This window comes from Podarcis melisellensis, assembly GCF_964234715.1.
Source record: "Podarcis melisellensis genome assembly, chromosome: 16".
In the NCBI taxonomy this organism is placed as follows: domain Eukaryota; kingdom Metazoa; phylum Chordata; class Lepidosauria; order Squamata; family Lacertidae; genus Podarcis; species Podarcis melisellensis.
In genome coordinates, this window is record NC_138533.1 from 5478754 (window position 1) to 5498432 (window position 19679).

The following is a 19679-nucleotide window of genomic DNA, read 5'->3' on the forward strand; positions in this document are numbered from 1 at the left end:
GGATGAGGTTATTCAGAACATAAGAGGCTCGCTGCTGGATCAGGCCCAATGGCTCGTCTAGTCCAGCACCCTCTTCTCACAGTAGCCAACCTGATGCACAAGAAAGACCAGGAGCACTCTCTCCTCCTGTGGTTTCCAGCGATAGGTATCCAGAATAATAATAATAATAATAATAATAATAATAATAATAATAATAATAATTTATACCCCACCCCATCTGGCTGGGTTTCCCCAGCCACTCTGGGCGGCTTCCATCAGAACACTAAAATACAATAACCTATTAAACATTAAAAGCTTCCCTAAAGAGGGCTGCCTTCAGATGTCTTCTAAAAGTTTGGTAGTTATTTTTCTCTTTGACATCTGGTGGGAGGGCGTTTCACAGGGCGGGTGCCACCACTGAGAAGGCCCTCTGCCTGGTTCCCTGTAACTTGGTAGAAGTTGTGGTGGGCAGAGCTAGTAGCCTTCTCCTTCATGAATTTCCCCAATCCCCCCTTTAAAGCCATCCAGGTTGGCGGCTGTCACTGCATCTTGTGACAGTGAGTTCCAGAGATGATAATGATGATGATGATGATGGTGGTAATAATTTATTATTTGTACCCTGCCCATCTGGCTGGGTTTCCCCAGCCACTCTGGGCGGCTTCCAACAAAGATTAAAAATACATCAAAATGTCACATATTAAAAACTTCCCTGAACAGGGCTGCCTTAAGATGTCTTCTGAATGTCAGGTAGTTGTTTATCTCTTTGACATCTGGTGGGAGGGCGTTCCACAGGGTGGGTGCCACCACCAAGAAGGCCCTCTGCCTGGTTCCCTGTAGCTTTGCTTCTTGCAATGAGGGAACTGCCAGAAGGCCCTTGGCGCTGGACCTCAGCATCTGGGCAGAATGATGCGGGTGGAGACACTCCTTCAGATATACCGGGCCGAGGCTGTTTAGGGCTTTAAAGGTCAACACCAACACTTTGAATTGTGCTCGGAAACATACTATAGCCTTCTCCTTCATGATTTTTCCAATCCCCTTTTAAAGCCGTCCAGGTGGGCGACCGTCACTGCGCCTTGTGGCAGCGAGTTCCACAGTTTAACTATGTGCTGTGTGAAAAAGGGCTTTCTTCCATCACTCTTGAATGTTCAGCTTTATTATCTGCAAGTTCCAGTGTTATGAGAGAGCTGGGAAAAGCTTTTCTCACTTCCTTCACGGCATGCCGGATTCTATAAACCCCTCTCGTGCCACCTCTTCCGTTTCGAGAAAAGGCACGTAAGTTCCAAACGATGCGATCTTTCTTTGTACGGGACAGGGAGATAAATAATGTAGTTTTTCCCGCAGAAGGCGGACTGAAGCAGAATGGAAACAGCGCTGCGTGCTGAGAATACAAGGACAGAACACTACTCTTGAGATCACCTCCATGCTTTGAGAGTTCTCTCGCTTGCAGTGCTGTTGCGACGGGCAGAGCTTTGGTTTACGACTCTTTTTGCAAAAGCCCATTAGAGAGCCGTCAAAAATGGCCTTTTCCCAGTGAAGGAACGGGGCAAGTTTGCATTTGACCCGCCTATAAATATCTTCCAAAGTGGAGGAATCATTTAAATATGTCCAGGACTGGCTTTGAGTTATATACCAGAAGAAGATCTCTGAGGCTGAGGGAGAAGGGCGGTCAGGACAATTTCCATCAAGGACAGTTTTTTGGGGGGTGTATGAAGAAGTTGCCAGCTGGTTTTCACACGGCAGTTGCTTGTCTACACAGCAGTAAAGGTGGCCTTTGTTATCTACTTCTCTACGAGTGGTTTGGAAGGACGCTGCGTATTGCAGGCTGCCTGCACACTCTGCAGATACCGGAATAAAATTTCCGCCACTTGGGTCATCACCGGTGAAATCTAGAGACCCTATTCCAAAGAACTCAGTGTTTTTAAAAAAGAGATTTTGGCAGAGAGCCCTGCAGCTCACTGATAGAACACCTGCTTTGCATGCAGAAGGTCCCAGGGTCTATCCCTGGGTATCTCGAGGTAGAATTGGCAGAGGCCGCTGCTTGAAACCCTGGAGAGCTGCTGCCAGCCAGTGTTGACAATACTAGCTAGATGAACCCAATGGTCTGAGTTGATGTAAGACTCTTTCCTATTTTCCAATATGGGAGGAGGTGCACAGCCATCTAACCCAGGGGTCAGCAAACTTTTTCAGCAGGGGGCCGGTCCACTATCCCTCAGACCTTGTGGGGAGCCGGACTATATTTTTTGGGGAAAACAACGAATCCCTATGCCCCACAAATAACCCAGAGATGCATTTTAAATAAAAGGACACATTCTACTCATGTAAAAAAACACGCTGATTCCCAGACCATCTGCGGGCCAGATTTAGAAGACGATTGCGCCGGATCCAGTCCCCGGGCCTTAGTTTGCCTACCCATGAACTAACCTGTAGGGATGTGCATAAATGCTAGGAGAGGATATATTTATTAGATATTATCCTTCCTTTCTCGCATTTTTGTGTTCAGCAGAATGCGTCACTTTGTAGCTGAAAAGGGAAGCTTAGATAGGTGAGTTTTAGCCTTTCAGTTCAAGTAATCCAGGATGTTTTAAGGCAGGCTGGATTCTCCTGGTATTTCCCTCTTTTCTCCCCCCTTAAAACAAAAACCACACAAACAATCCTGTAAAAGGTAAAAAAAAAACGTTTACTCGCTCAGAATGCTTGCTGAAGAGTAACAGACCCAGCAACTAGGTTCAGGCAGGCTTAAAATGGTAATTCAGCTAATTCAAAGTCTGTCTTAAGATGGAATGTGATGGAAGAGCAAAGAGGAAGTGTGCAACCAGGTGAGATGATTGTATATATGGCTATACCCTCCCGCTGTCAGGGCACAGGTGGGAGTGGCGCTCAGGGTGTTCTCTAGCAAATTTAGAAGAAAACTCTCTGAGCTTTGGCTCCTATCATTGCCTATCTAGCAAACATGTATTGTTGGTTGGACTGCATTGCTAAGATCGCACATATCCACTGGTAGCTTTTAATTCTGCATGGCCCTCTTCCGGAAGCATCCACTCTAGAGGCTGTCAGTAGACTTTGTGGTAGCAGTCACATAATAATAATAATAATAATAATAATAATAATAATAATAATAATAATTTATACCCTGCCCATCTGGCTGGGTTTCCCCAGCCACTCTAGGTGGCTCCCAACAGAATATTAAAAACATGATAAAACATCAGACATTTAAAACTTCCTTAAACAGGGCTGCCTTCAGATGCCTTCTAAAAGACAGATAGTTGCTTATTTCCTTGAATTACTTATACCCCGCCCATCTGGCTGGGTTTCCCCAACCACTCTGGGTGGCTTCCAACAGGAGATTAAAAATACATTAATACATCAGTCATTAAAAAAACATCCCTGAAGGGCTGCCTTCAGGTGTCTTCTAAATGTCAGATAGTTGTTTATTCCTTTGACATTTGATGGGAGGGCATTCCATAGGGTGGGAGCCACCACCGAGAAGGCCCTGGTTCCCTGGTTCTGCCTGATTCCCTGTAATCTCACTTCTCACAGGGAGGGAACCACCAGAATGCCCTTGGAGCAGGACCTCCATGTCCGGGCTGGACAATGTGGGTGGAGACGCTCCTTCAGGTATACTGGACTGAGGCCATTTAGGGCTTTAAAGGTTAGCACTAACCTTTGTGCTCGGAAACGTGCTGGGAGCCAATGTAGGTCATTCAGGACTATGGTTATATGGTCTTGGCAGCTGCTCCCAGTCACCAGTCTAGCTGCCGCATTCTGAGCTGGAGATCTCCCTGTTAAAATAAAGTAAGGCCCTAGTCCTCATGTTTCAATTGGGAACATAGGAATCTGTCTTATTCTGAGTCAGAGCCTGGTTCACCCAGCTCAGCATAATAGTGTTCGCTAGCTGGCAGTGGGTTTCAGATGGAGAAGTTTTCCCCAACCCTAACTGGAGATTGAACCCGCGGACTTTCTGTGCACGGAACGAATGATTTCCTCCTGAGCTAGAAATCGCCCCTTTGTCTCTCATCGAGGACAATGCCTTTGCACAAAAGGAAGGGTTTCTTCACACAGTGTGCAGGTCAACTCGCTACTTCCAAGCTATAAAAGAGGATTTGACAAATGTGCGGAAGTGAAGGCTGTCATCTGACCCGTACGGTCCAGCTCCACGCTTGGAGGCAGAAACGGTTCTGAATTTTAGCTGTCAGAAACCAAAGGAGTGGAAAGTTGCTTGAGGGCATTTGCCCCTGGGGGCATTTAGCTGGCCGCAGATGGAGCATCGAGCGAGACCGCCACGTGGTCCCGATCCTGCAGGGCTCTTCAGCTACTCGCCCGCCCTATGCCGCAAGAGAGTCCGAGCTCAGCATGGGGCTTGGCTAACAGCATCGCAGGTGCACACATGTCCCCTGTCACAAGCTTTCGTGCAACCCATAATATTCCTGAAGTGCGCTGGCTCGCGCTGTCAAACGAGAACAGGCTTGCTTGAGAGGCTAATTAACACATTGGCAAGATTTTTTTTTTAAAGACGGCTAAGGAAGCAGGTGTAATTTTGGAGATGCCTCGATGCCTTGCATCAAAATTTCTGCACATTCTTAGGCGTGGAAAGAAGAGGGGGGGAGAGAAGGAAGGACTCAGCCCTCGGAGTCTGCCAAAGGAAAATAGAATTTTTTTTGGCGGGGGAAGGCATTTAAGAAGTATCCAGTCCCCAAATCTGTCCATCTTGTGGGGCACAATATCATTTGCGTTGTCAGAAAGAAGAAGGAGGGCTTGATGAACATTTTTTTTGGGGGGGGGAAGGGGAGAACTAGCTCCCAGTTCCCTGACTTCCAAAGTCACAAGATAATTTAACTACAGTGGTACCTCAGATTAAGTACTTAATTCGTTCTGGAGGTCTGTACTTAACCTGAAACTGTTCTTAACCTGAAGCACCACTTTAGCTAATGGGGCCTCCTGCCGCCGCTGCACGATTTCTGTTCTCATCCTGAAGCAAAGTTCTTAGCCTGAAGCACTATTTCTGGGTTAGTGGAGTCTGTAACCTGAAGCATATGTAATCTGAAACGTATGTAACCCGAAGTACCACTGTACAACTAATCCAGAACATGTCAGCTAGACTGGTGACTGGCAGCGGCCACCGAGACCACATAACACTGGTCTTGAAAGACCTACACTGGCTCCCAGTACGTTTCCGAGCACAATTCAAAGTGTTGGTGCTGGCCTTTAAAGCCCTAAGTAGCCTCAGCCCAGTATATGTGAAGGAGCATCTCCACCCCCATCGTTCTGCCCGTAAACATGAGGTCCAGCTCCGAAGGCCTTCTGGCGGTTCCCTCCCTGCGAGAAGCGAAGTTACAGGGAACTGGGCAGAGGGCCTTCTCGGTAGTGGCACCCGCCCTGTGGAACGCCCTCCCACCAGATGTCAAAGAGAAAAACAACTTCCAGACTTTTAGAAGACATCTGAAAGCAGCCCTGTTTAGGGAAGCTTCTACTATTTAATAGGTTATTGTACAGTGGTACCTCGGGTTACATACGCTTCAGGTTACATACGCTTCAGGTTACATATGCTTCAGGTTACAGACTGCTAACCCAGAAATAGTACCTTGTGTTAAGAACTTTGCTTCAGGATGAGAACAGACATTGTGTTCCGATGGCGCAGCAGCAGCGGGAGGCCCCATTAGCTAAAGTGGTGCTTCAGGTTAAGAACAGTTTCAGGTTAAGAACGGACCTCCGGAACGAATTAAGTACTTAACCCGAGGTACCACTGTATTTTAATATTCTGTTGGAAACCACCCAGAGTGGCTGGGGAAACCCAGCCAGATGGGCAGGGAAATAAAAATAAAAATAAACAACTTTGATTTGAGAGCCTGTGTGGTGTAGTGGTTAGAGTGTCAGACTAGGGTTCGAATCCCCGCTTGGCCCAGAAGTTTGTTGGGTGACATTGGGTCTCTTTCAGTTTCAGCTCCCTCATAGGGTGGTTTGTGTAGATGAAATGAGGAGGGGCAGATCCATGCAAAGGCCGCCTTGAGCTCCTTGGAGAACAAGGTGGGATATAAGTAATAAATGAACAAAATAATAATTTAAACCCGATTCATGCTGCTGCAGCTCAGGGATTTGCATATGTTAGGGATCTTACTTGTCACCCCTCCATCCAAAAATCTTAAGTTCATGTCTCCACATCCATTTGCAATTCTCTCCCACCCCCCACAAAACCCTCATGAAAAATCATCTACATTTTACTGCAATTTTTCCATTTTTGTGAGTAATTTTTGCATATTTTTTTTTGCAAAGGAGGTTCCCAAATAGAACACTTTCCCTACGTCTAGGGCAAGAAATTTGATTCAGTTTTCAGTTAGAAGAGAGGCGGACCAATCTGCAGTTCCCGAAAAGGGAAGGAAACTGGAACACAGCTATCCTTTGAAATCTGTGCTTCTCTGAATTTTGCAGTTCCGTTCCCCAGCCAGCTATCCCATTTTCCTGGGAGTCACGAGTGCGGATTGGATCTCGCGGACTCTGGCTCTGAAACCAGGGTCTCCTCCTGACTGAGACATTCCAGTTCTTGAAAGGACCTACTTGGAACTAATGTTTCAAGTCCAAATAATAATAATAATATATTTTTATTTATACCCCGCCCTTCCTGGTTCAGAAAACCGGGCTCAGGGCAGCTAACAACAAATTTAAAACACTTAATTGATGCCACAAAAAATAGCCTAAAATACAGTATAAAACACGAATAACAATAAATTCAGAATTCAAAAATCAATTTAGGGGGAAAATCCATCCCATAAACATTAGATGATCACCAGGGCTAGCTGGCTAAATTAGTCCTATTTGGGCCAGCGAGGAGGCCAGGGGAGAATTAGCTGTGGGGTCTCAGAGCGGGTGATCTTCATAAAAAGGGGAGGGAAGGAAGGGGAATAAAAGATCAGGCTAAGTTCAAATTGAAAGCCAGGCAGAATAGCTCTGTCTTACAGGCCATGTGGAAGGAAGTTAAATCCTGCAGGGCCCTGGTCTCATGGGACAGAGCATTCCATTAGGTCGGGGCCATCACTGAGAAGGCCCTGGCCCTGGTGGAGGATAGTCTGACTTCCTTAGGTCCTGGGACCTCTAAACTATGATTATTCATGGACCTTAAGGTCCTCTGCAGGGCAGACCAGGAGAGGCAGTCCCGTAAATATGAGGGTAAAGGTAAAGGTAAAGGTACCCCTGCCCGTACGGGCCAGTCTTGACAGACTCTGGGGTTGTGCGCCCATCTCACTTAAGAGGCCAGGGGCCAGCGCTGTCCGGAGACACTTCCGGGTCACGTGGCCAGCGTGACATCGCTGCTCTGGCGAGCCAGAGCCGCACACGGAAACGCCGTTTACCTTCCCGCTGGTAAGCGGTCCCTATTTATCTACTTGCACCCGGAGGTGCTTTCGAACTGCTAGGTTGGCAGGCGCTGGGACCGAGCAGCGGGAGCGCACCCCGCAGCAGGGATTCGAGCCGCCGACCTTTCGATCGGCAAGTCCTAGGCGCTGAGGCTTTAACCCACAGCGCCACCTGCGTCCCGAAAATATGAGGGTCCTAAGCCACAAATAGCCTTAAAGGGGGAAAAAGAGGGGGGTTAAAGACAGGGGAGGGTTCCTTCTCTATCTCCCCAGGTGTGGTTGGGAGGCAAAAGGGACTTGTGTTTTGCTAAAGCTAAGCAGGGCCAGGCCAGGTCAGGAAATGGATGGGAGACCTAGGAGGTCTTCTTTACCCACCTTAGCTCTGGGATATTTTCAGCATCCATCCATATATACCAGTCACAGAAATAAGGTGGTTTTCTAAAATGTCACACCTCAGTTGTCAAAAGTCTGGGTTTAAAGAGGTGTGTCTTCAGCAATTACCCCTTTTTAAGGTAGGGCTGGGGGAAAAGATTGATATAAAAGAACAAGACGCATGTTTTTTTTCCTGTGTTTTTTTTTTTTAAGTGCTAATGGACGGAATGCAGCCTCAAACCCCGCCACCAGGAATATTGCGAAGAGTCGTTTATCGGATAAAAGCGTCACTTTAAAATCCCACCCTATTCCCAGCGGACAGGCGGAATGTGAAGCCTTCAGGGAGGTGTCTGTGTGTGTGTGTCTGTCTGTCTGCGTGGGGCTTTTAGTAAAATGGAGGCATTTATTTCCTCTCACCTTGCAAGAAACGATAAGGACTGATTGGCTGCCTCTGTGTGTGTGTGTGTGTGTCTGCCCCCCAAATTGTGCACAGGACTGCAAAATGAAACAGAATAATTGAATGGTACTGTTGGATGGGACCGCAACAGGGTGTCTAGTCGAAAAACCCTGCAATGCAGAAATCACAGCTAGGGAATCGCTGGCAGACGACCACCCAACTTCCATTTGAAAACCTCCAACGAAGGAGATTCTACCACTTTCTGAGGCCATCCATTCCACTGTCGGACATCTCTTCCCTTCCGAATGTTCTTCCTCTCTTTTCTATAGGAGACTCTCAACTTCGGTTGGGGTTACGTTCTGGGGATCGAGCGTGAAGCCAAAATTGTATACAGTCAAAACAATGGGTAGGCAAACTAAGGCCCGGGGGCCGGATCCGGCCCAATCGCCTTCTAAATCCAGAATGCGGATGGTCTGGGAATCAGCGTGTTTTTACATGAGTAGAATGTGTGCTTTTATTTAAAATGCATCTCTGGGTTATTTGTGGGGCATAGGAATTTGTTCATTTTTTTTTTTTCAAAATATAGTCAGGCCCCCCCACAAGGTCTGAGGGACAGTGGACCGGCCCCCTGCTGAAAAAGGTTTGCTGACCCCTCTTCGAAACACAATAGGTTCAAGGATGGGTGGAATTGTGAAAGTCTTTTCCCCCAGAAGCCTGCTGTCCCTAAATAAATAAATAAATAAATAAATAAATAAATAAATTTGCCAAATCTCTAAGGCTGAATGCACTCCAGTTAAATGCACATAAGTTGCGAGTTGCCTATAATTCCTAAGAACAATTATGATAAGACAACAAGCGTGTAACAACAATAACAATAAACTCACAGTGTCCAACATTTCCCTAAGTGTCGGACATATGTTAAAAAGCCTTTCAAAGCTGTCCTACTTGATGGCCTTGTTTATTATATCATGCCGCAGTGAGTCCCACAGTTCTAACTATGCGCTGTGTGAAGCAGCCCTTCCTTTTCTGTCTGCTCCGAATCTCCATCTTGATAATCCGTCAGCCCAATGAGATCACATCCAGCGAAGCTGAATGTTGGGAGATTATGACGGAGAAAAGGGAGGGCTTCTTTGGGAGGGCTAATTGAACTACGGAACTCACTTCCACAAGATGCCAACTTTGAAAGGGGACTGGAGAAACTCATGGAGGACAAGGCTCTCTGTGGCTGCTAATCATGGTGGCTATTTTTCTGTTGTCGTTGTGCTCAGGTTCTGCTTCTGGGCTTATTGGGGCATCTGGTTGGTTGTGAGAGCAGGATGCAGGACTTGGCTCTGATCCAGCAGGACCCTTCTCGCAACCTTAACAGGCATGGCACAAAAGGAAAAAGGAACGTGGAGGGAAGAGGAAAGCAACCATTGGAGGAACTGCTCTCTCATTGGCCAACGGATGGGAGCAGGTTGGTGTCCTCCTTGCTACGATGTTCATTCTTGGGTGTGTGTGTGAAGGATAACCATGGGCCTAAGTCTCCTGACTGCATCTCTGCAATGCCTTTTGATCCAGGACAATTGACAACCAGGTGCCCTTTTAAACCTGGGAAAGGAGGAGACGTTTCCTTCCAGCTATGCCTCATCTGACACCGAAACACCTGCACTTCTCTATAAGGACATAGGAAGGGGTTGCTGGATTGGACCAATGGCCCATCTAGCTTTGCATCTTGTTCCCACAATGGCCAAATATCCCGAAGGACCATCATGATGATGATGATGATGGTGATAATAATAAATAACAACAACAACAACAACAACAATTTTTATTTATTCCGCCCTCCCCAGCCGAAGCCGGGCTCAGAGCGGCTAACAACAATAAAAGTAACACAGTTTACATAAAATCACAATCAATTAATTGAAATGCAACCATTGGGCTAGAGCTCTATGAGGATTACAGAAGGAGGAGGTCAGACTGTGCCCTGACCAAAGGCCTGGTGGAACAGCTCTGTCTTGTAGGCCCTGTGGAAAGATGTCAAGTCCCGCAGGGCCCTAGTCTCTTGGGACAGAGCGTTTCACCAGATCGGAGCCGCAGCCGAAAAAGCCCTGGCTCTGGTTGAGGCCAGCCTAACCTCCCTGTGGCCCGGAACCTCCAAGATGTTTTTGTTTGAAGACCGTAAGGTCCTCCGTGGGACATACCAGGAGAGGCGGTCCCGTAGGTACGATGTTCCTAGGTAGGCCGTATAGGGCTTTAAAGGTTAAAACCAGCACCTTAAACCTGATCCTGTACTCCACCGAGAGCCAGTGCAGCTGGTATAGCACTGGGTGAATGTGATCCTGCGGCAAGGACCCCGTAAGGAGTCTCGCCGTGGCATTCTGCACCCACTGGAGTTTCTGGGTCAGTTTCAAGGGCAGCCCCACATAGAGTGAGTTACAATAATCATCTAGATAGACTGCAGCTGGAGCTGGAGGTTCCACAAGGAAGAACCTGGCTGCTGGGTCAGGCCAATGGGGACCCACGTAGTCCAGCTTCCTGCTGTGACAGTGGCCAATCAGATGCCCCAGGGGCAATGCTGGCAAGCAGCTCCCGAGCACAACTCTCCTGTCCTGTCACTCGGAAGCATCACTGCCTTCTCTGAATTTTGGCACGTGCATCTCTCCAAGCACAAAATGTACACGAATGAAAATGAATGGGCAGGACTTGTGTTGCACTAGAGAAAACGGTTTGCCTGTCTTTTAGGCAAAAACGGCATGCCTTGTTGTTGTTCAGTCGTTTAGTCGTGTCCGGCTCTTCGTGACCCCCTGGACCAGAGCACGCCAGGCACTCCTGTCTTCCACTGCCTCCCACAGTTTGGTCAAACTCATGCTGGTAGCTTTGAGAACACTGTCCAACCATCTCATCCTCTGTCGTCCCCTTCTCCTTGCGCCCTCCATCTTTCCCAACATCAGGGTCTTTTCCAGGGAGTCTTCTCTTCTCATGAGGTGGCCAAAGTCTGGGAGCCTCAGCTTCAGGATCTGTCCTTCCAGTGAGCGCTCAGGGCTGATTTCCTTCAGAATGGAGATGTTTGATCTTCTTGCAGTCCATGGGACTCTCCAGAGTCTCCTCCAGCACCAGAATTCAAAAGCATCAATTCTTCGGTGATCAGCCTTCTTTATGGTCCAGCTCTCACTTCCATACATCACTACCAGTGACCACTCAGGGCTGATTTCCTTAAGAATCATGGATCATTGCCTTGCCGTGGCGAAGGGGCTTGAATAACTCAGAGAAGCTATGAACTATGCTGTGCAGGGCCACCCAAGATGGACAGGTCATAGTGAAGAGTTTTGACCAAACGTGATCCATCAGGAGCAGGAACCGGCAAGCCACTCCAGTATCCCTGCCAAGAAAACTCCATGGACAAAGACAACAGGCATGCCTCAGGTTACAGACTCCGCTAACCCAGAAATAGTACCTCGGGTTAAGAACTTTGCTTCAGGATGAGAACAGAAATTGTGCTCTGGTGGTGCAGCGGCAGCAGGAGGCCCCATTAGCTAAAGTGGTGCCTCAGGTTAAGAACAGTGTCAGAGTAAGAACGGACCTCCGGAACGAATTAAGTTCTTAATCGAGGTACCTCTGTACCAGGGAAAATGCGACTGAAATCTGGGAAAAGGAGGAACAAGAGAGAAGCCCAAGCCTTTGGATTTGTCTATCTATCTCTCTTAACACACACACACTTTTCTCTCCCTCTAGCCCTCTCCCTTTGATCAGAACCCGCTGGCAAGTCTGCAGAGGGTCTGCGAACGTTCGAGCATTTATAAATATATATATATATCTCTAAGTGAAACATCGCCTGTCAGTAAAAGTCAGTTAAAAATAAATATTGGTGAGAGTTTATTTTTACTTTTAAAAAACAAGGAAAGAAGGGAGAAGGGGGTCTCAAATCAAACCCGTTGTGTTCTCATCCTTCCTTTGTTGGTCTCAGACCCACTTGGGGGGGCTTTTTTAAAAAAGAAGAAGGGGGGATTCAAAAGAAGGCCTTTGGCAATGACACTTAGAGTGTCAACACCATATGTGGGAGGTGTTTGCATGCGAAATTGACTGGGGGGGGGACCGATCCGAGAGAGTGACCCAGGCGGGCACCTCAGAATGAAATGGTGGTTATTTTTTTTTGGGGGGGGAGGATTAATATGGTTTTTTTTTGCAGCCCACTCTGAGGCTCTGCCACCATTCCTTTTCCCGATCCGCAGTGCCTCCACTTAAAATAAAATGAAAATCAGTGGAGATAGTTGTGGGCTCTGTATAGCACCTTACGGAAGGGCAGGCTGATCCACTCCCCATCATTCCCCCCCCCACTCTTCTCCTTCCCCTTCTCAACTCTTTTCAAACATTACCCATTTGGTTTTATTCTGGGAAAGCGGGTGGGGGTGGTGGTGTTACGGGCAGATAATTAGAGGCGCCATCTGTGAGAAAAATCCAAAAGCGAAAGGGGGGGGGGAACCACCCAGCCTAGCATGGAGAGAGAGAAAGAGCGAAAGAAAGAGTGAGGGGTGAAAGAGAAACCGAGAATTGGGGTGCGGCGAGAAAACGTTTAACGCTAGCCATCCTTCGGGAATCAAATCCAAAGGAAAATTCAGTTTCCATTTTTGCAACCTCCTGTCTCGAGGCTCGAAGCTAAACCGAGTCTCCATATGCCAAGGTTGTGTACCTGGAGATTGAACCGACAATCAGTGGCGTAGCATGGGTTGTCAGCACCCGGGGCAAGGCAAGTAATTTGCGCCCCCTAACCCGTGGATTTGCGCCCCCTAAACCTAACCTAACCCTAACCCCCAGATGTTGCGCCCGGTGCGGACGGCCCCCCCGCACCCCCCATGCTACGCCACTGCCGACGATCGACAAAGCATGCAAACTGTTGACAAACGATGACCTTTCTTTGTCTGGGGGGAAATGTCACTGCCCTTTTTAAAAGATGCTCCCATAATAACGCAAGGAGAGTCTGGATCTGGCCCGTCTGCACCAGCACCCTGTTCAGACAGTGGCCAGCCAGTTGCTCACGAGAAACCTGCAAACAGGATTCGAACACAGGCCCTCCTGTGGTTTCCAGGGCCTGGGATCCAGAGGCACCGCAGACCACAGCCACCATGGCTAGGAGCCGCCGATACCCCTTTCCTCCATGAATCTGCCCAGGCCTCTCACGCAGCTCCCATTCATTTCAGTGCGGCGGGTTATATTTTTTAAGGGTCTATAAGGCTGTGCCCTTCCAACTACCTATTTCTCATGCTGCCCTCCTTTGCTTCCCGTGGTGCCCAACTCGGAGGGGAAGGGTTGCCGTTCAGTGGTGAGCACGTGCGTCTCAAGCAGAAGGTCCGGGTTCAAGTCCTGGCACCTCCAGGTAGGGCTGGGAATGGTCCCTGCCTGAAACCCTGGATAGCCACTGCCAACCCGTGTGGGCTATACTGAGCTAGACTTATCAATAGGCAAGGCAAGTAGAAGATCAGTTTGCCATGTTCCTGTCCAAATCAATCTTTTATTCAGAACAATGTGGACTGGAATCTTACTTTAGCAGACCCTCCAAGTGTCCCTATTTCCCAGGGACTGTCCTGGATTTACAGAAGCAGTCCCAGTTTCTGATTTGATCCTGAAGGGTTCCACTTTTCCTTAGGGTGTCCCTATTTTCACTATTTACATTGGCTCCCAGTACGTTTCCAAGCACAATTCAAAGTGTTGGTGCTGACCTTTAAAGCCCTAAACGGCCTCAGTCCAGTATACCTGAAGGAGCATCTCCACCCCCATCGTTCTGCCCGGACACTGAGGTCTTTCTGGCGGTTCCCTCATTGCAAGAAGCAAAGCTACAGGGAACCAGGCAGAGGGCCTTCTTGGTGATGGCACCCGCCCTGTGGAACGCCCTCCCACCAGATGTCAAAGAGAAAAACAACTACCAGACTTTTAGAAGACATCTGAAGGCAGCCCTGTTTAGGGAAGCTTTTAACGTTTGATGCATTACTGTATTTTAATATTTTGTTGGAAGCCGCCCAGAGTGGCTGGGGAAGCCCAACCAGATGGGCGGGGTATGAATAATAAATTAAAATAATATTATTATTATTGGAGAAATGTTGGAAGGCATAGAGTTACGCGACCCCAGAGCCAAGGAGATAAGTAACTATGCAACCTTTAGAAGACATCTGAAGGCAATCCTGTATAGGGAAGGGTTTAATGTTAAGGTCACCCAGCAGCTGCATGTGGAGGAGCGGAGACGCGAACCCGGTTCCCCAGATTACGAGACTACCGCTCTTAACCACTACACCACACTGGCTCCCACAGGCGTGGGCGCCACACATTCAACCTTTTCAGTACAACAGGAGTCCACCAGCTCCTATTTCCCCAGTCGCCATCACCAAGGTGCTGGAGATGGGCAAATCTCTGTTTCAGTTTACCTTTTCTTCAATCGGAAATTCGGTTCATCGAGTTTCCGCATTGGTTTGTGATACGATTTTTTAAATTTTAAAAAAAACTTTAAAAGAAGTCCTCATGAAAATTAGAATCAACACTTCAGTGCATCCTTCTTCAATTATGGACATTTTTTTTTTGCATGTGAACTTGCTTAATATAGTCGGTTTTCGAAAGCTGTTTCCCGCAATATAACGGGAGGAATTCAGCGCTGTGCTATGATGAAACGCTCTGAAGGCAAAAGCATTTCAGTTTGCCAGATGGAACAATTCCCCACTCCTCCCCCTGCAGGCTGTTACAGGGGTTCTCTTGACTCCCCACAAGCCGATTTTGGACAGCGTGGGGGCCTGTGGAGGGAGGAGAGGGGGGAATCCCTGTCACAAACTGGAAGTCCTTGCAAAAGGCTTCTGTCTGAGAGCACTCCATCCCTATGAATTTTTACAAGTTATTTTCACTAAAATAAAATGCAGTTGTACCTCGGAAGTCGAACGGACTCCATTCTGGAAGTCCGTTCGACTTCCGAAATGTTTGACCTTGGAGGCCACTGAAACCCTGTTGGACATTCGGCTTCAAAAAGAACGTTTGAAAACCAGAACGCTCACTTCAGGTTTTCGATTGTTCAGGAGCTGGAACGTTCGACTCCCAAGGTGTTTGGGAGCCGCGATATGACTGTATGCACTGTTAAGCTCATATACAGTGGTACCTCATTTTATGAACAGCCCTGTTAACAAACTATTCGGTTTACGAACTCCACCAAACCGGAAGTAGTGTTCCAGTTTGCAAACTTTACCTTGGTCTACGAACGGAAGCCAAAGGTGGAAGGGCACTGGCAGCGGGAGGCCTCATTAGGGAAAGTGCGCCTCAGTTTAAGAATGGATTTGGTTTAAGAACAGACTTCAGGAACGGATTAAGTTTGTAAACCGAGGTACCACTGTATGCATCTTCATATGCTATTTTACCAAACAGGGATTTTTGGCAAGAAACTTTCCCTATTATAACATGTTATAATATTCTTTACATGTTAGTTTTCACTGGCACATGCATTTTAAAGGCACATTTCCTCATAATGTGCACATTTCTGTACTTTTTGGGGGTGGAGGAAGGATGGGAGAATCTGCAGTAGACATTGGAGAATCTCCAAGTGCAAATTTCACTTGGAGAGCCACTTTTCAATTTGCGAATTGTTTCAGGAAGCGCAAGTCTGGTTCTTAATGGGTCTTCGACCCAAGTTGTCCAGGGCTTCGTAGATCACCCCAAGACCTTTGAAGCTGGCCCCGTAGCCTAAGGGCAACTATTGCAGATGTTTCAATAGAGCTGTCACACACTGTTCCTCTCTCCCCTATCTGACTGCTGCATTCTGCACCAGCTGGAGCTTTGAGACCAGGCCTGAAGGCAGCCCCACATAAAGCGCCTTGCATCAATCCACTTTTGAGGTTATCGAAGCATGGACCACAGAGGCCATGTTTTTTTTAAAAATAATATTTATTAAAGTTTTAAAGGTTACAAAAAGAAAAAGTAAAAACATCATATTAAACAAAAACAAAACAACACATCACAATAAGAAAAAAAAGAAAGAAAGAAAAAGAAGAAAACAGAAAAATAAAATCCATTAAAAAACACAACGAATCTTCCCATAACTTATCTTTCATTTGCTTGTTTCCTTGACCTCCTCACACCTCCCTTTTTTGTATTCTAGTTCGGTTAACTATTTCAGCAAATCCTTTCCATCTTTTCCAATTTTTGTCCTGTAATTTATCGTAATATAATGTAACTTTACTTTCCCTCCTTTCACCAATTAACAGTCTGTTTTTTCCTAATCCTTTATAACATTTCTGCTAAAACCACATAACTTCATTCGAACATCCTTCTAACATTCATTAATTTTACAATGTTTCTGTAAATAGTCTTTAAATTTCTTCCAATCTTCTTCCACCGACTCTTCTCCCTGGTCTCGGATTCTGCCAGTCATTTCCGCCAGTTCCATGTAGTCCATCACCTTCATCTGCCATTCTTCCCGGGTGGGCACAAAGACCATGTTATCCTGATCCAGAAAATTCCCAGTACCAGACTGGTGATAGCTGGATGGATGGGGATGCTGTGTCTCCACTCTTGGAAGCAGTAAAGCTTCTGAATTCCAGTTCCTGAAAACTGTAGGAGGTCTCTAGTGGTTGAATCCTGCTTGTGGGACTACTGCAATGCGCTCTACGTGGCGCTACCTTTGAAGGTGACACGTAAACTACAACTAATCCAGAATGCAGCAGCTAGACTGGGGACTGGGAGCGGCCGCCGAGACCACATAACACCGGTCTCGAAAGACCTACATTGGCTCCCAGTACATTTCCGAGCACAATTCAAAGTGCTGGTCCTGACCTTTAAAGCCCTAAACAGCCTCAGCCCAGTATACCTGAAGGAGCGTCTCCACCTCCATCGTTCTGCCTGGACACTGAGGTCCAGCTCCAAGGGCCTTCTGGCGGTTCCCTCATTGCGAGAAGCAAAGCTACAGGGAACCAGGCAGAGGGCCTTCTCGGTAATGGTGCCTGCCCTGTGGAACGCCCTCCCATCAGATGTCAAAGAGATAAACAACTACCTGATATTTAGAAGACATCTGAAGGCAGCCCTGTTCAGGGAAGTTTTTAATGTGTGGCATTTTAATGTATTTTTAATCTTTGTTGGAAACCCAGCCAGATGGGTGGGGTTGTTGTTGTTTAGTCGTTTAGTCGTGTCCAACTCTTTGTGACCCCCTGGACCAGAGCACGCCAGGCCCTCCTGTCTTCCACTGCCTCCCGCAGTTTGGTCAAACTCATGCTGGTAGCTTCGAGAACACCATCCAACCATCTCGTCCTCTGTCGTCCCCTTCTCCTTGTGCCCTCCATCTTGCCCAACATCAGGGTCTTTTCCAGGGAGTCTTCTCTTCTCAGGAGGTGGCCGGGGTACAAATAATAAATTACCATGTTATTGTTATTATTATTATGGGATTCCCACAGGTACCTGGCTGAGCAAGATGAGAACAGGACGCTGGACTAATCGGGTCATTGACCTGATCCAAAAGGCTCTCCTTATGTCCTTATGCTCTCATCTGATCTGGCTTTGGCAACTGATTACCAAATTCCCTTATGGTCCTACGTGAACTGCAGAAAAAGTTAAACCCTGCTGGCGACCAGTCCGATTCCACCTCTCCGCTCCCTTCCTTGCAGCGTCAGACCCCGCTTTATTTTTTGCTTTCCGCAGATATCAAGGCAACCCAGCTCTTAATGAGATCTGCGCGAAGGTTCCTGTTTGGGAGAAAACACGCGCCAGGGAGTGGAGGAACAGGGGATTCTCTTTCCTAATGAGTTGGCCGCAGCGCTCTAAGTGGGGTGCCGGAGAGGGGGATCGATAATTTGGGGGTAAGTTTGCGGTCAGTAGCCACATGCTATGCGAAAAGGGTTATTCCACGGCGGCGAGGGGGAACCAGGCGCATGAGCTTAACTCTTCGGGGGCCGGCATTGAGCGAGAGCTCGCCGCTCCCAGAGTCAAATAGCGGCTTATTGGGCTGTAGAAATCAGTGCTAAAGAGGATTCTGAAACACAGAGTGAAGATGCAAAGACATGATCCTCAGGTCTGCTAGGTTTTCTGAATGGTTAATTTTTTTTAGGAAATTCTACAGAAGAAGAACGGAAAATTCTGCAGCATCAAGAACAGAAACCTGCAACCTTAATAATAATAATAATAATAATAATAATAATAATAATAATAATAATAATAATAATATATTATTTCTACCCTGCCCATCTGGCTGGGTTTCTCCAGCCACTCTGGGCGGCTTCCAACAAAGATTAAAAATACATTAAAATGTCACACGTTAAAAACTTCCCTGAACAGGGCTGCCTTAAGATGTCTTCTGAATGTCAGGTAGTTGTTTATCTCTTTGACATCTGATGGGAGGGTGTTCCACAGGGTGGGCGCCACTACCGAGAAGGCCCTCTGCCTGGTTCCCTGTAGCTTTGCTTCTCGCATGAGGGAACTGCCAGAAGGCCCTTGGCGCTGGACCTCAGCGTCCGGGCAGAACGATGGGGATGGAGACGCTCCTTCAGGTATACTGGGCCGAGGCCGTTTAGGGCTTTAAAGGTCAACACCAACACTTTGAATTGTGCTCGGAAATGTACTTTGCTCGAAAGGGGCCGCCAAATCTATATGTTGTGATGGACAGAGCTGCAAGGCATCTTGGGACGCAGACACCCTTCCTCCCAAATATTGGACATCTTGTTCAGTGACCCCCTTTGCTGAACCAGTCGTTCCCGCACATACTCCTGGCCCTCTTCACAAACCAGAAAGGCTGCGGATATTGCAGTGGTGGTGGTGTAATTTTTTAAAAAGAGCCGCTTGGTGTTAAAGTTCAGCTATTTGCTTGAGCACCCTCCAGTTTTACCAAATGACAACAAAGTGAGTGTCTCTGCACATGTACAGAGCGACTTGCATACCAGTGTCAAGTCACAGCGAATAAGATTCAGAGGCGGTGGTCTGAAGTCTGAGGGTATGGTCTCCAAAGAGATGCAGGAGCTCAGCCCCCTCTCAAAAAATAAATTTGGGGGCCCCAAATTGCCTCAGCCTCTAGGAGTTAGTGTATAAGATCGGAAAGGCACCATGGCAAGGAAGGCTGGTTTACAGGATAGGACATTATTCGGGGGAATTTCCCACATCATCCATCAATGACTCAAACATCATTCCGTTTCTGCAGCAATTTCTTCTTTGACTAACAGCTACATACACAGTTTTTTTAAAATCTGCTGGCGCTGCTCTCTGCTTGCTTTCTATATACATATATGTGTTCGTATGAATATATGAATATACCGTAGTTTTCCGTGTATAATATGACCCCTATTTTTTGGGACTCAAAATTAAGGAAATGGGGGGAGATTGCCCAAAGTTGTTAAGCTTTTTCAGGGGCGTGGGGTGGCCGACAATCGCTCACCCGCCTGACCATCGCTGCCAATTGCATGCCTCACCACTGACACAACTAGTAAAAAAACACCTTGTCTTATACGCGGAAAAATACGGTATATATGATAATTAGTTTAATAATTGAAATAGTTACATTCAGTTTTTTTGTTAGCCCCTTTGAATATTTATATAGTAAAAAAAATCTGGGTAAAAATATATGTTGAGAGAACGAAAGATAAGAGCACCCATGAGCATGTGAA